The sequence below is a fragment of the Desmodus rotundus genome, chromosome 1 (assembly GCF_022682495.2).
Source record: "Desmodus rotundus isolate HL8 chromosome 1, HLdesRot8A.1, whole genome shotgun sequence".
NCBI classification, from domain to species: domain Eukaryota; kingdom Metazoa; phylum Chordata; class Mammalia; order Chiroptera; family Phyllostomidae; genus Desmodus; species Desmodus rotundus.
Window position 1 is genome coordinate 16,117,095 of NC_071387.1, and position 17,080 is coordinate 16,134,174.

Here is a 17,080-nt window from a genome sequence, read left to right on the forward strand (position 1 = left end):
TGGGAACCCAGGCAGCCCTCTTGCACCTCTTCCGTAAGTCCTCAGTTATAAGGCTTCTTTCCAGCTAGTCTTCAGTTGATTATTCAGGATGATTTTTCTATAATTTAGTTGTGATTCCAGTTGGTCCTGCGAGGAGGTTAGTGTAGCTTCCACCTATTCCGCCACCATCTTGAACCTACATATACTATTCCAGTATTTTATTCCCTAACCCAGGAGACCAGCTTGCTAGACTCTGGAAAGCCGAGAGGCATTCACTACTGGTCGAAAGACACAGCCTTGTGCTACTGCAATATGTTTTGGCTAAAACACAGAATTAAAAACTTCCAAAACAAATAGCATTGGAATTAGCCAAAATGGTTCAAAAGTTCAAATGAGCTCTTTTTATGACATGACTATTTATGGGCTTTCTTGCTGTCTGGGATGGTCACTTAAGCAGAGAAGCCTAGAACGCCAGCGCCGGCACCGCCACAGGGGGAATCGTGTCCTGCTTTTTTCAGACGGGGAAACTGAGGTCCCCAGCATCTAAAAATCACAGGTGTGGAGATGATATCATTCAGTATTTAAAATAGGTGGCTAACAGAAGGGTCTCTGAATTTGCTCTATGGAACAAAGAAACATCTTCCATATTCAAATATGGCAGTGATTTTTATACAAGCAGTGTTATAATCCAATAGGGCATTAAAACATCATTTAAGTATCAGCTTACTGAGTTCTTGGGCATTGATGTGTAACAATAGGAATTAAGGAGCCCAGCCCTGGCTGGTGTGGCTCAGTGGATTGAGCATTGGCCTATGAACCAAAAGGTCACTGGTTTGATTCCTGGGCAGGGCACATGCCTGGTTGCAGGCCAGTCCCTAGTCGAGGGAGTACAAGAGGCAACCAGTTGATGTTTCCCTCCCTCCCTTTCTCCCCCCTTCCCCTCTCTCTAAAAATAAAATCTTTTAAAAAATTAGGGAGCCCATTGTTACAATATGACTGCTACCCAGAAGCATTCTCTTAGCAGAGTTATGTTACTTCTCTGAACCTCAGTTTCTTCATCTGTGAAAAGTGTCAGACAGCTCTTGTGCCTCTCTGGTGATTGGGAGGGTGTCATGAAACAGTGTCAATAAGGCACCTTGTACAGCACCTAACATAGACCTAACAAAGGAGGGCCCCAGGGCAGCTACAGGTCCCATGATGCCTCATTTCCCTCCACTGTCACAAAACTACTATGTGCTGTGACAACCTCAAGCATGGGTGCTGTGCCCTCACTTCTTCCCCACTCCCTCAAACGCCTGTGTGCGCCCTGAGGATACTCAGCATGCTAACCACCAGACTCACGGTGACTCACCGCCTGAAAGCAATCCACAGGAGGGAGCAAACGTGCAGCGTACATCTCCGAGGTTAAGTTGTTCCTGCGGGGAAGTGGATTTTGCCACCCAAAATATGTCTCTGTGGCATGAGGAATATTTTAGGCTGATTATTTTTAAGAAACAAAAGATTCTGGGAGGGCTTTCTTTTTTAACCTCCCCCTTAACCGTCTAAAAGAATTTAAAGGACCTGGCCGAGGATGAACACTATCACCAGAGATATCTACAAAGAATATGGGGGCAGGGCTTGGAGACCAAAGTTCTCTCTGTGTCCCATTGTCTCTGGGTGTCCCAGCAAATATTTGTACTTTCATGTCCCTGTGATTTGCTTCCCTCCCTTTGGAAACCCCACTCCTGGCCCTTCTCCTTGGTTCAGAATGGCACAGACTCCCCACGGCCTGACCATGTGTGGGACTCAAACCCCCATGCATACAAAATTAAATTTTATATTCTCCTGGTAATCCAGCTCATGTCAATTTAATTCTTAAATCAGGCAGAAACACGAGGGGGTGGAGAGAAATTTTTCCTCCCCCGGCATAACTTTCCCCCTCCCCCCCATGTGGTGGACACCTTTCAGCACTGAGAATAAGCCTGGGAGAACTTCCCCCAGGAAATGCAGCTTAGAAGCAGGACCAGACACTGGGCACGAACAAGGCCAAAAAGCTGCTGCCCCCAGGGCACTGGGAGCTAGGACAAAGCAGCCTCCAGGCAGCTGGGCTTGGGTGGCTGGCTGTCTCCCACAGGCGAGGAGAGGGACCAATCTGTGCTCCCCGCACTGTCCCCACCTGCTGAGAACTAAGCCTGGGTTATCTGCCTGCTGGCCCAGAGAAACCCAAAACTCCCCAGGCTTTTGAAGGGCTTTATCTCCTCTTTCCAGGAACTCATTTGCTTTCTCAGAGGTGCCACTGAGCAGCTGCTGCCCAGAGCCCCGGCGAGCCCCCGGTCACGTTTCCAGGCTGCTGAGGTGCAGAGCCAGCCCCCCTGATCCCGCTGCCGCTCCCTCCTTGGGCTTCTGTCTCATAGTTAGAAAATCCATTTGGAGAGCAAAGCAAAAAAAAAAAAAAAATCACACATCACTAACAGCTGTTCTGAGTCGGGAGCAGGAGGGAGGGGAGCGGGAATTCCTACTTTCGCCATAAATTGTATGCAAATGGGTTCTTTTCCTGGAAGAGAGCAGGCAGTGAGAGCGTCTTTCATGAGCTAACCCTGTTCCTCCGCTGGGAGGGCTGTTCCTTTAATTCGCCAACTGAAAAAGTGGGAAAGGATGTCTGGAGGCGAGGCGTCCCATTACAGAGGAAGGAGCTCCCTATATAAGCCAGCCAAAGCTGGCTGCACTGGCCACAGCCTGCCTACTGTCCCACGCTCTCCCGCGCAGACACACACGCCGCCCCTCCTCCGCATACAGACAGCGTGGGGTGGCGTGTCTCTGAGAGGCAGCGCACCTGGGAGTCCCGCGGCTGCTGCTCACTTCCAGGTAGTGATTCCATGGAGCTGGTTCCTGCAAGGATCTAGGTCTTTCCCAACTCCGGAAAGGTAAGTCTGTTTCACCTCGATCGCCAGATATCATTATGACATACTGTGCGCCGTCCTAGTACCAAATGGGTTGCATTTTCATAAGCACGAACTTTTCCTTTACCTGCGCCGCTAGGAGCTGGGTGTACCTGGTCTGTTTCCTCTTTGCTCCCTTCCAGTCTTACTGTAGACTTTTGTCTGTTTGTTCTAGTTCTATGACTAGTTACATATGGAAGGAACTTTTGTATAAAGACAACAACAAAAAAGTTTTTATCTGTACTGCTCTTCAAAGGAAAAATAACATTCGCTTCACTCCCTGCCTGGCTGATTTCACCTGTGAATCTTTTTTGTGAGGGTTAGGGAAGTGGAGTGTGCTCGGAGCCTCACGCTGGGTGGGATGGGGGAGAATGACAGGGGATTGTCTTGGACAGAACAATAAAAACTTACATCTAAACAGCCCTTCCCTTACAGTTTTCAGCGTTGTATCTATCCCCTCACTTCACAACACCCACCCCGAGGTCAGACAGGGAAAGGGATGAGGGCTGCGCAGCCACAGGGTGATTCCTAGGCTCAGGTGAGCAGCTGCAGGCTGCGAGGCCAGTGCTGGACACCAGCTTCTGTTCTGAAGGGTGGGGGACTCCCTGTGGAGGCCTCCTGATTTGCTGACCTTTGGACTGGGTACCCGGACATGTCTGGAGTGCTTAGAGCCAGCAGGATTCCTTATTTTTCTAGAGTCACCTTAAGCTCCTCACCTCTCATCACAGAAAGCCCTGAGAATCCAATTCTCCAGCGGATGGGAATTCTAAATCCCCTGGCTGGCTGTGGAAGGAACACAGGGGCTCCTCTCCTTCATTGGTGTGGTAGGGGCTTAAGGGTTCAGGTTTTGAAGCTGGGAATCCCTTTAATATCCCCACTGCCACCACCAAACCTGTGACCCTGATGAAAATGCATAATCTCTGTGAGCCTCAGTTTCTACTTCTCCTAAACGGGCACAGTAACTTCTGCTGTCTTTATAAGAGAAAACGAGTGATTGCTCAACAACTGAAAGTGTGGATCATTATTGGCACTGGCAAAAACTGCCATCACCTTGGAAGTAAAAAGGGGCACTTAGCCAACCTCCAATCATTTCGTGTGCGATCCTCACCCACCTGTCCCCACTCCCTGTTGTTGTATCTTGCCAGGTCTGAGGTGTCTCACCAGGCTGGCAGGTGGGAGTCTTGGCTGTATGTTGCAAGCAGGCGGTTGTGTTGGCACAGGTCGGGAGAGAAGGGAGCTGCCTGGGGCTGGATGTAAATGCCTGGGTTCTGATTCCAGAATGCACGAGGTTTTGAGTTTGGGCATCTGCAGATTCTAAAGCTGTCAGCTGTAACATACGATGCTGCCGGAGAGGGAGGGGGGGCCTCTTTGGAAATGCTTTCCATCCAAAGTGAGACCAGGACCGAGCACCCCACTTGAAGAATGAATACTTCTTTCTCAGGTATTTGTGGACCACCCCCCCTTGCTTTTTATGGTGCTTTTCCATCTGTGCTTTAGAAATGCAACCTGCTGCCCACCCCAGCCAGCTTTCTGCCTTGTCCTGCAATAGGACAAGCCCAGCACAGGGTAGAGAAACCTGCAGCAAGTTTGCTGGCACAAGGTGTATTCGAGTCCTTTGCGGTAGATGTGAGTGAGTGAGCTTTGACCCTGTGAGTTGCAGGAAGGTGACAGTGTTTGGGGGAAGAAGAGGGTGCACACAATGAATATTCTCTGATTTTCTCAGTCTGAATTGGATAAAGATTGAAAGGGGTGCCGCCAAACTTAACAGTTGCTAAAGTTTTTTTATGCTGCATTTGAAAAACCTAGTTTCCCTATCTTATTTCCCACTAACTGTCTCCCTAACCCCCAAGAAGTTACTGACTTTTAGCCCTCAGTGTTGTCATCCATTTAAGAGAGTGACTATCTTAATCTCATACAGCTCTGTGACGCTCAGATGAGATAATATATGGCAAAATGTTGGCACAGTACCTGGCACATAGTAAGAGCTCATTAAATTGGAGGCTTCTCTTGGTTTTATTGCTTATCAATTTACAAGGGCTGGCCCAAGACCAATTAATGTTCTAAGATGTTCAAAGGGTGCTTTGCAAACCCTTTTAGCAGTGAAAATATCCATCAAATGGATAAATTGAGGGCAAAACCCCAATATATGACAGGTAAATGTGGGGCTGACTGGTTTCAAATGGGGGTGGGGGATCAAAAACTCACGCTACACTCCCCAGCCTCTGGAACATTGCCACAGAATCTTGAACTCACCAAACACAGTGAAACATCATGAAGCCAGGTGGTGCGTATTTAGGGTGCAATTCCACACTTTGACAAGGACCCATGCCCCTCCGAATCCCCACCTCTAATGGAAGTCCGAGAAATTCCCCAAGTGGTACAGTCGACCAGAATGTATGTGGGACGTTTAAAATACTAAATGAAAGATGATTATTTTAATTAACTTAATGATAACAATAGCCAAAACCCTATTGTTATCATTATGAAGATAACAATGAAGACCCTACTCTCTAACATACAGGCAGGCCCTTTGTGTATATCATCTCACTAAATAGTCACGTATCTCTGAGAAATGGACCATACCTATTAGACAAAGACATAGCTTGAAAAGCAAAGAGAATGCGTGAATTTTCCTGAGTTTCAGAGGGATGGAGCCAATTTTCAGACCCATGTTCCTCTGGTCCCCAAATCAGAAGCATATTTCGCCACATACCTGCCGAACGCAGCTGTTTCTTGAACTACCTTTAGAAGGAATAAACTTCCTTTCCGACTAAATCTGCCCCTCCAGCCAGACTGTGGCCACCCATAAATACAGCGGTAGCCTGATCATATAACCAGAATGGAATTTGGAAAGGAAATTCAAGCTGACAGAATGAAAAACACATCCCTCTTAATCCTACCCTTTCTAACGCTCACAAAGAACTCAGCACTCGTATTCTCCCCTGCCCCTGGGTTTCTATAGACACACAGCCATGCTTTCTCATAGGGGAAAATATCCAGCCAGCTTAAAACACAAGTCCCTCCATGCTGAAGTCATGTCAGTTTGAAAAGCCAAAGTAGGAAACAAACATTTCGTTGACTCTTAATACACAATCCCTTTGTGACGATACAACATCAAAATAGTTACTGATGAGGGTTACATATTGCATGTGTGATAGAAGGGTTTGCCTATGGTTTCTCAAAATCTATAGTCTAGCACTGTAAGTTATGAATGACTAGCTCCATTTTATGACCCACCCCCAAAAATGAGGCCCAGGGAAGTTAAGTGACTCATCTGAGGGTTTTCCATAAGTGAGGAGCAGAGTTGGCTTTGAACCCAGAGCTTCTGACTAAAACCCTCCCATTCTTTCCACTATGCTGCCTGTCTCCTGGAGTCAGGCGGGGCTTACCTCTTACAGAGCCTTAAACAATGCCTGTCTCTCAGCAATTGGCCAGGATAGTAGAAGAGCCCCCGACCAGCACTGCTGTGTATTGATTTTACAGAATAGCCCTGCACATATCATTTTGCATGGTGCTCAGAAAAGGTCAACTCACGGTAGGGCACTTGTCGGCCTGGAAGCAGAAAAGTTCAAATTTCAGCCCTGGGAGGGAGAAGAATGACATGAGAGGTAGCAGTGAGGTCATTTCTGCTGATTTTCATCGCAGAAAAGTTGGCACCCATATTGCCACTTGCTACAGGTGGGAGCTGACTGGGAAAGCAGGGCTGTCCCTGTCCCTGCGCCCTCTCTGAAAGCCAGGTGAACTGCACACCTGGTTTTAAAGGGGCTAATTGGGTCCTTGGGGCAGTGAACCCCAGGACCATCAGGAAATGGTTATAGGCTCTGAGCCACAAATTCTCTTGTAGCCTCAGAGATAAGGGTTATGATTCAATCACTTCTCACTTTGAGAAGATTACAGGGAATCCCCTTGAATCTAATCTCCAGCTAGGAGGAGATGACACCTTCAGCCTGTGGAAAACATTAGAGGATGTCTCCTTTCCAAGGAGGAAAACCCCTCTCAAACTCCAGGCAATAAATTCATCCAAGGCAAAAACAGCAGTGGCCTCACCTAGGAGAAAAATCTGCGTTCCTACCCGATTATGACCTTGGTGACCAGACTTCTTCTGTTTTCCAAATTATGCCATTAAGCCTAGAAATTGGTTTTCTGTTTTTCTCCCTTATCTCATACTGCCGGCCTCTCCTTAACTTTAGCAACAACCTAGTTCAGCACTTAGTTACTCCCTTTGACCCTGCATCAGTGAATATAAGGAAAATGCTGATGTCGAAAGCAGATTATACATGGAAAATCCCTTCCATGTGTATTTTTAGTCTATTTGTTAGTGAAAATGATAAATATTTCATGCCAAGTTAGCTCAAGTTTTTGACATTTTCTGAAATTCATAGGTCCTTAATTATGCGGCCATAGTAACTCAAATAGCTTTGGCTGGCCCTTTAACCCTCTCCAAACACTGTGTCAAGAGCCAGAAATATTTCGTAAACTCTGAGTAGATTGCTTTTCTTCAGAATGAACCACTGATCCACTCTTACCCTGGAGGAGGTGAGTTGGCTGCTACTAACTTTTACATGAATGAGTCCAAAAAGTTCTTCTAGGAGGGGCCTCGGGGATAATCGTAACAGCTAATATTTATTGAGTAATCTACAGGCATTATGCCATGTAATCACCCACCATTGTTTCCGCAAGTATAATTGCCCCTCTCCATTTAATCGTGGGGAACCTGAGGCTGTGAAAGTTGAAGTAACTTCCCCAACACTACACAGATAGTTCTGGCTGAGCCAGAACTCAAAGCCAGGTCCAAATCCCGAGCAAGTGTTTATAACCAGTATGGTAAGCAAGTCATGCTCCGCACTGTAATTCTATTCACCTTCTGACACCAGAGGGGGCTGGACACAGCAAAGCTAAGAGTCAAAAGCTTGTCTTCCAGACCCTAGCATTCTCTTCCACAGGGTCACCACCATTGCAATCTCCAACTTGCCCCTTCAGATTTCACTTCCTGTGAAAACTAATTAAATAGTGTATGATTTCTAGTGTCATATGTTTCCTCTTCTGAGCTGGAGGAGAATGAAGCCTGATCCATGACTCATCCCACCTACCACCCTGAGACCCGAGCATGGAGGCTCATACATAAGCACACACTGCCTTAGTGAAGCTATGTGCCCTGCTGGCTGGCTCACACTCCCATTTCCTGGTTCCCGCAGACTTCTCTGCTTCTCCTACTGACCTTCGTGCATCAGAACGGATGATGGGCTCCCCCTCCACCTGACTACATGCCATTGAGATCAAATACATCAGTGAGGCAGGAACTGCATCTGCTGAAGCTTTTTATCCCCAGAGCCCAGCCACCTGCTGGCAGGTATCAGGCCCGGGGAAGGTATTACTGAAGAACGCTCTCCTGTCCCAAAGGAAATGGAGCAATAACAGCACAGTACCGCTTTGCTTCGTAACTGTCTCCTATGATTTAGGAAGCATATGCATGTGCCAAATAAGTTTTAACACGTAGGATACTCATAAACTTATAAATGCATAAAGTAACTTCTCTGTGCCTCATTCCCAGGTTCTCCCAGCAACTATGTATTATTTTACACTAAGTGAACTGAGACCCGGAAATGCTGTCACCTGCAAAACGTAGAAAGGGGTAGACTGGGGTTCTTCCCCAGGCCCAACACCCCAAATCATGCTCTTTTTTCACTGTGCCACTCAGCACTCAGGGATGAGTCCCATTTTTTAGATGAGAAAAGGGGTTAGAGACAGCAGGCAACTTGCCAGAAAAATATTTACATTTTTAAAGAGTAGTTTGGTACCAAGATCAAATACTTAACACAAATAAAAGACTTGCCTACAGTGGACTTTAGGTAAAGGGATGCTTTGGAAGAATAGGAGCTCAAATTCCACTCCCCACGATGGGTTCAGAGATGAAACCATGCTTGGTGGTGAGAAAAAAAGATGGCGGAGAGTGAGTCTGAGTGCAAGTCAATATATTTTTGTTCAAAACTCAGCCTACAATTGCAGCGTAGGGAAATCCTGGCTAACAGCTGTGCACTGGGGAACTCTGCTGGGCATGCAGAAGCAACACCGCCAGAACAGGGACCCCAGAGCAGCAGTGGACTCCCTGCCAGCCCAAGTGTAGGCGCCAAGACACAAAACCCCAACAACAGCATTAGCACTAACGCATGTGAGTGCTCCCAGGCAAGGAAGCCATGACTTTCCAACCGGGGAAGAGGAGCTTTGATGCGACAGAGGGAGCCCACCTGATGGGTGCTCAGGAAGTCAGGTGGGCTTGTGTTGGGCCGATACACCTGCAGTGCTTCCCCCAGGGAAGTGGCCTGCTCTCTGAGGTACTTTCCCCCTGGGCCCTGGGATGGTCACACAGAGGTAGCTCGATACAGAGCTGTCACGGAACAGCGATCTAACCCAGCGATTTTCAACCTTGTTCATCTCATGGCACACGTAAGCTAATTACTAAAGTTCTGTGGCACACCAAAATATATATATATATTTTTGCCAATCTGACAAAAAAAATAGGTATAATTTTGATTTACTCACACCAGATGGCTACTATTGTGTTGGCTGTTGTCATTTTTTTAATCTGACAATCTGAAGGAGAAGAGGTCAGTGCCCCTGACTGAACAGTCAGGTATTGCATGTTTTAAAAATTCCAGCGCACTGGTTGAAAACTGCTGATCTAATAACTTACATGTAGGTTGTTTTTAAAAACTCCCCCTAAAATGCATAGAATATTGAAACCAAAAGGGATCATCAGTAATCTCTAAGCCAGGGACTTGGCCACTGGCTTTTGAAAGGCTCCTCAGAGGTGATTTCAGGGTTGCCATGGAGAGGTGGGGAGGCTCGACCTCATTTCAGCTAAAACACCTTTACTTTTATCTGTTCTGTACACCGAACTTCCTCATGAAATGTCATTTAATAAAAGAGTTCTGTAACAACAAAAAAAGCAAGTTTTGTAAATTGGTGGCCTAGTTTAACTCCCTTTATTTTAAGGATGGTGAAACTGAGACTTAACAGAAAGGAAAAGTCTCAGATTTCTTGCTAGTTGGCAACAGGGTCAGGATTGAGTCCTAGGTGTTTTGACTCTTGCTCTTAGAAGCCAGAGACAATACAAAAAGTGTCAGAGTTGATAAATCATTTAAAAAGGAAACATTAACAGAGTTTTATCCTTTGAATAGCTCTGGCACATATCAAGCCAAGAAGTCCTCTGTATTAGTTATCTGCTGCTGTATAACAAAATACCACAAAAACAGTGGCTTCAGACAACACACATTGATTGTGCTACAGTTTCTGTAGGTGAGGATTCCAAGCGCAGCTCAGATGGCTTCTCTACCTCATGGTCTCTCACGAGGCTACAATCACAGGATTGGCCAGGACTGAGGTCTTATCTGAAGGTTCAAGTGGGGAATGATTGGCTTCCAAGCTCACTTATAATGCGCTTGGAAGCCAATCATCCTGTTGGCCGGATTCAGTTCCTTTAGAGCTGTTGGATTGAGGGCCTCAGTTCCTTGCTGGCTGTGGGCCCAAGGCCACCCTCACTTCCCTCCACATGGGCCTCTCCCCCATTGACACTTGCTTTATCAAAGCCGGCAAGAGGGCAAGAGGGCCTGCAAGCAAGACAGGCATCACAATCTTGTGTATTCTAATAGTGCAAGTGATATGGCATTACCTTAGACCATTACCTCTCTCCCACACTCAGGGAGAGAGAGTTACATGGGATGTGCAAAGCAGGAAGCTTATCATTGGAACCATCTCAGAGTTTGCCTGCCACTGCTTCCAACACTCCAGTGTCACTGTTTGCTGTCAGCTCATCAATGTCAAAGTCACCCAACACACCTGCACTTCTGTTGTAAGCAATCAATAATATGGCAGCCACTCAGGAAGACGGTGTCTTACTTAATCTTCCCATCCATTTATAAGGGGAAGCCAGGTGTTTTGTATTAAATGTTATAGCTCATTAGGGAACCACGCTTCCTCTTGAATATCACCCCAGGGCACAATCTTCCAAGGCAAGGACTTCAAATGTATTTCATTCAAAGGCATGACTTGCAAAGTGACCAAAACTGAAACTGATCCATTGCTCTTCTCCCTAACCTATTCCTCTCTTAGCAGATATAATGAAGACTGAAATCTAGGATTAACTGCGTCTCCCTTTCCACATTTTTTAGTGACCTACCATATACCAAATCTTGTGGACTCTTCTGTCTTGACAACTAAATCACTGCCTCCTCATCCCCTCCATCATCACACTGTTCAGGCTGTGGCATCTCAGAGATGGACCACTGCAACAGTTTCCCCACTGGCCCCCCTCCACCAGCCTCAGGTTGTAGAAGTCACATTCCTCCTGAACCTAAAGATTTTCAAATGGTTCTCTTCTGGCCACAGGAAGATTTCAAATTTGCAGCCTGGTGTTCAGTGTTTTCCGTGATCTGGCTCCTGGTCTCCAAACAGACCTGTATTCAGCTATAATTCATGCTCTCCATACCAACCAACCATTTCATGCTTTGTGTGCCCTCCCAAGTGCTATTCCCTCTTTCCCAGAATGCCCTTCCCTATGCTTTTCACCTACTCACAATCACCTTTCAAAATTCGACTCAGAATTCACCTTCTCCAGGTAGGTGAGATGACTCTTTCCTGTTACCCTATTTCACCCCATGTATTTCTCTATCATTACCATGTCATTCTGGAATTGCCTGTTCTCTCATAAGTTAATGCCTCCTGCCAATGATGGTCTTGGAATGAGAATTCTGTATCCTTTTTATCTGCAATTGAGTACAAATGGAATAAAATTAATTTTCAACCACAGACAGCAGTCCTTGCTGTTTCCCAGATTTGGATTTCCCCTTCCTCGCCAGAGTTTGTTCAGAAAGCCCAGACCTTGAGGTTGTTTTCATGTTTGCTTTGCCCTCCAAGCTCTCAACTGTGCAGAGTAATGTCACAATACATGACAGGAGGAAGCCAGCACAGTCTGGGGACAGGAAACCATCTCAGGATGCAAACTTCAAGGAATGTCTTTGTTTTCAGAGGTGACCCCCAGAATCAAAGCAAGCACTGCTTGGGAGTTTGAAAAACCAGTACCAAGGACAGAGGAGGCCTGTCTGGGGATTTGAGGCTGAGTCACAAGAGATAGAAAAATCTGGACTTTATAAGACAGATCTGTCTACAACTAGTGGAAGGAAGGAAAGGGCTCAAGAAAGGAATGCAGACAAAGATATCCCTATCTTAGGACATGGAGAAATTAACAGCCCAGAGGAAGGATTGGATAATAACTAAAAGCACGGCATTAGCATTAGAAAGTTCTGGGTTCCAGAGCTTGCCGTCTGCTTGTTATCTGATCTTGGCCAAGTTACTTAACTTCTCTAATAAGTCTCATTTTTCTCATCTACTGCATGAAAGGAAAAATAGTAGCACCTGCTTCCTAAGGTTATTATGAGTATTAAACAATGAAGTGCAAGTGCATTGCTCCGCACAGAAACAGGCACTCAATCTAAATGTTGCATTACCATTGTTGTTAGCAGTTGTTGAAATGGTTCTTGGTAATAAAACTCCACTAAACAAGCAGTTCCCAAAACTGCATCCTGTGGAGCAGCACTCTCATGAGATGCACTTAACAAGTGTCCTGTGACCGAAAGAGTTTCAGGAATACTTGATATTGTGTCCTGTTCTGGAAATTCACAATTCCTATGTCCATTCAATACGTTCCTGTGTTCTAAGGCTGGAGACACAGTCAAAAACAAGACATGTAAGGTCTTCCTATTCGTGGAGCTTACATGATGGTGGAAGAAGGTAGACAATGAAAAGGAATCCAATAAAGTCATAGTACAATTTCAGATAGATATTTGCTAAGAAGAAATATAAAATACGGTAAGGGAACGGGCAATGACTGGTGGTGTGGGGGCCCTCTTTGAGACAGGGTGGCACATGGAGGTGACACTTGAGCACAGATCTGAGGGAAATGAGGAAATGAGCTTTGTAGGCAGTGGCTAGGAATTAGGGTTTTATCCCGAGTGTGATTAGAAGCCAATGGGAGATTTGGGGTAGAAGAATTCATGATCTGAGAAATCCCATAGCAGTTCCTCTATTTGGCTTCGTTTTACCCAGTATCCCCTAACTTTTTTGGCTGTAAATAACCTTTCCCACAGGACATCTACCTAACAACATCTTGGGATATAGTCTGGTAAATTCTGCATCAGAGCACAAGGCTTTGTAGATTTTAAAAGGACTGTAAATTTGCTCTCCCTCATCTAGACCTACAGTAATAAGCCAAACAAACCATTTGGGCCAAAACAGACATGCCCAGAGCAGGAAAACCCAGCTCTGGAGGAAGAGACAAGCAGGCCGTCACCCTAATTAACATCACTTTTGGCCAAGATGATCAATGAGTACAGCCAGGCTTCAGCAGACTCTGGAACCCCATCTCAGGCCAAAAGAAACTTGCCAACATCTTCCTAGAAGCTAGTAAGTACTTGCAAACAGTACACCTTGGCTGAAGCCTTCTCCAAAGGGGAAGTGTATAAAACTTGAGCTCCCGCCACAGCCTCCGGGAGGAAGAGAAAGGTCAAACAAGTCAGGGCTTACATGTGAACAGCCACCACATTGCTGCAGAAGGTGTAGGAGGTGAAGGTGAAGGGGTCTGCTAGGCCTCTAATCTCTCATTTTACCAAGCAGTGCTGATTTAAGTTTTCATCTTATATACGCTGCAGGAAGTTGCTTGATGAATCAACCCAGTGTGATAGTTAAAAGTCCAAACGCTGGCTCTGCCTCTTAGGCCAGGTGCCGATCCTCCCTAAGTATCAATTTAACTTCTAATTAGGCATAATAATACCCATCTCACCAGGTCGCCGTGACAAATGACCAGATAAATGATGGCATATATAACAAACACATCTAGCAGAAGGCTTGGCACAAAACAGGTGTATAGTAGACTCTAACAAAAGGTCACTTTCCTTTTTGTCTAGTTCACTCTATATTTGGTTTTATACTGAATACATGTTGTCGTCTATTAACTACTATATCCCAGCAAGGGTCACCATATAATGAGTCTGGCCTATTTTTGTAAATAAAGTTTTATTGGAACGCAGCCTTGCTCACTCACTTATGTCATGACTATGGGTACTTCCTCTACAATAGGAAAGTTGAGTTGTGTCAGAGACCATCTGACTGAAAGCTAATATTTGCTGTCTGGTCACTTACTCCTGCCAGTCAGTGTACTGAATCTGTATACATAATTTTCAATCACCAGAACCTAGCAAGTTGGGTATTATTATACTTATGCATATAAAGAGATTGAAATAGAAGTCCTCATCTAGTGAGTCCTCCTCCAAAAACATGCCAAACTGTATACCGGAAGGAAGCATAAAAGAATGCTAGAAGCATTATTCATTTGTGTGATTCATCCCACTTTGCCCCTCACTATCTCTCTCAGGCCAAATTTTTTGATTTTCTGCCATATGCTAAATTGAATAAAACTGTCTTCGTTCTCCCTTTCCTTATTTATTTGTTCATTTGTTCTTCTTTTTAATAGTTTATTTTTATTGTAGTTTTTATTACCATTTATCCCCCTTATACTCTCTCCCACCTCCATCCACCCTTCTTGCTTCTGCAATCACCACACTGTTGTCTGTGTCCATGAGTTCTTTTTCTTTTTTGCTCAATCCTTCCACCCCCAACCCACCCCTGAGAGCTGTCAGCCTCTCTATCTATGAGTCTGTCTATATTTTGCTTGTTAGTTCAGTTTGTTCATTAGATTCCACATGTGAATGAAATCATATGGTATTTGTCTTCTCTGACTGGCTTGTTTCACTTAGCATAATGTTCTCCAGTTCCTTCCATGCTGTTACAAAGAGTAAAATTTTCTTCTTTTTTGTGGCTGAGTAGTATTCCATTGTGCAAATGTACCTTAGTTGCTTTATCCACTCGTCTACTGATGGATGCTTAGGCTACTTCCAAGTCTTGACTACTGTAAACAATGCTGCAATGAATATACAGTGCATATATTCTCTTGAATTTGTGTTTCAGGTTTCTTTGGATATATTCCCAGAAGTGCTGGGTCATAAGGCAGCTCCATTCTTAATTTTTTGAGGTAACTCCTTACTGCTTTCCACAGAGGCTGCACCAATCTGCATTCCCACCAATAGTGCAAAAGGGTTCTCAACATCCTCACCAGCACTTGTTTTTTGTTGATTTATTGATGATAGCCATTCTGACTGGTGTGAGGTGATATCTCATTATGGTTTTAATTTGCATTTCTCTGATGATTAGTGATGTTGAGCATCTTTTCACGTGTCTATTCGCCATCTATATGTCCTCTTTGGAGAAGTATCTATTCAGGTCTTTTGCCCATTTTTGATTGAATTGTTTGGTTTTTTGTTGTTCAATTTTATAAGTTCTTTATAAATTTTAGATATTAACCCTTATCAGATGTATCAGCAAATACGTTCTTCCATTCAGTGGGTTTTTTTTAATTTTGTTTCCTTTGTAGTGCAAAAAATTTTTACTTTGATGTAGTCCCATTTGTTTATTTTTTCGTTTTCTCATTGCCTGAAGAAATATATAAGAAAAAAGATTGCTGCAAGCAATGTCTGAGGTTTTAATGCCTATGTTTTCTTCTAGGATTTTTATGGTTTCAGGTCTAACATTTAAGTCTTTAATCAATTTTGAATTTATTCTTGTGTGAAGCACAAGAAGGTCTAGTTTCATTTTTCTGCATGTATCTGTCCAATATGCCCAACACCATTTATTGAATAAACTACCTTTAGCCCATTGTATGTGCTTGCCTCCTCTGTCAAATATTAATTGACTATGGATTTATTTCTTGGTTTTCTGTCCTATTCCATTAATTTTTGTGTCCATTTTTATGCCAGTACCATACCATTTTGATTACTATGACCTTATAGCAGGGGTGTTAAACTCATTTTCACCAGGGGGCCACATCAGCCTCGCAGTTGCCTTCAAAAGGCTGAAATAATTTTAGGCTGTATAATATAACTACTCCTTAACTGTTAAGGAGTTGAAATTTCATTCGGCCCTTTGGAGGTAACTGCAAGGCTGATGTGGCCCCCAGTGAAAATGAGTTTGATTACCCCTGCCTTATAGTATAGTTTGATATTAGGTAGCATGATTCCTCCAATTTTGTTCTTCTCTATCAAGATTGCCATTGCTATTTGGAGTCTTTTATGGTTCCACATAAATTTTTGGAATATTTGGTCTAATTCTGTGAAATATATCATTGGCATATTGATAGGAATTGCATTGAATCCATAGACTGCTTTGGGTGGTATGAACATTTTAAGTATGTGAATTCTCCCTATCTATGTTATATGCTTCCAATTATTTGTATCTTCTTCAGTTTCTGTCTTCAGTGTCTTATAATTTTCCAATTACTTATCTTTTACATTCTTGGTTGAATTTATTCCTAGGTATTTTATTATTTTTGAAGCAAATGTGAATGGGATTGTTTTCTTAATTTCCCTTTCTGATAGGTCATTATTGGCATATAAAAATGCAAGTGATTTCTGGATATTAATTTTGTATCCTACTATTTTACTTAATTCATTTATCTGTTCTAGTAGTGTCTTGGTGGGATCTTTAGGGTTCTCTATGTACAGTATCATGTCATCTGCAAATAATGACAGTTTTACTTCTTCCTTTCCAATTTGGATGCCTTTTGTTTCTCCTTCTTGTCTGATTGCTTTGGCTAGGACTTCCAGTACTATGTTGACTAAGAGAAGTCAAAGTGGACAACACTGTCTTGTTCCTGATCTTAAGGGGAACACTCATAGTTTTTGCCCATTGCGTACGATGCTGGCAGTGGGTGTGTCATAAATGGACTTTATTACATTTAGGTATGTTCTCTCTATTGCCACTTTTCTGAGTTTTTATCATAAATCGGTGCTGGATTTCATCAAATGCTATTTCTGCATCTATTGATATGATTATGTGGTTTTTATCCTTCATTTTGTTTAAGTGCTCTATCACATTCATTGATTTGCAAATGTTATATTAACGCTGCATCACTGGAATAAATTCCACTTAATCATAGTGTATGATCTTTTTGATGCATTGCTATATTTGGTTTGCTAATATTTTGTTGAGGGTTTTAGCATCTATGTTCATCAGAGATACTGGCCTATAATTTTCTTTTTTGGTAGTATCTTTATCTGGTTTTATAATTAGGATAATGT

At 43.9% G+C, this 17,080-nt stretch overlaps 1 protein-coding gene across 6 annotated transcripts in view; it reads left to right on the forward strand.

Annotated features, from left to right (window-relative positions):
* The first annotated feature begins 2,633 nt into the window (after window positions 1-2,633).
* Window positions 2,634-17,080, forward strand: part of TNC (tenascin C) — a 93,485-nt gene continuing 79,038 nt past the window's right edge. For 2 of the 6 annotated variants that reach the window (XM_053921301.1, XM_053921296.1), the window contains exon 1: window positions 2,635-2,882. The gene's annotated coding sequence lies outside the window, so the exon portion shown is untranslated. Of the gene's footprint in view, window positions 2,883-17,080 lie in introns of all 6 variants that reach the window. The other 4 variants (XM_053921293.1, XM_053921303.2, XM_053921305.2 and 1 more) reach the window with 4 other exon arrangements.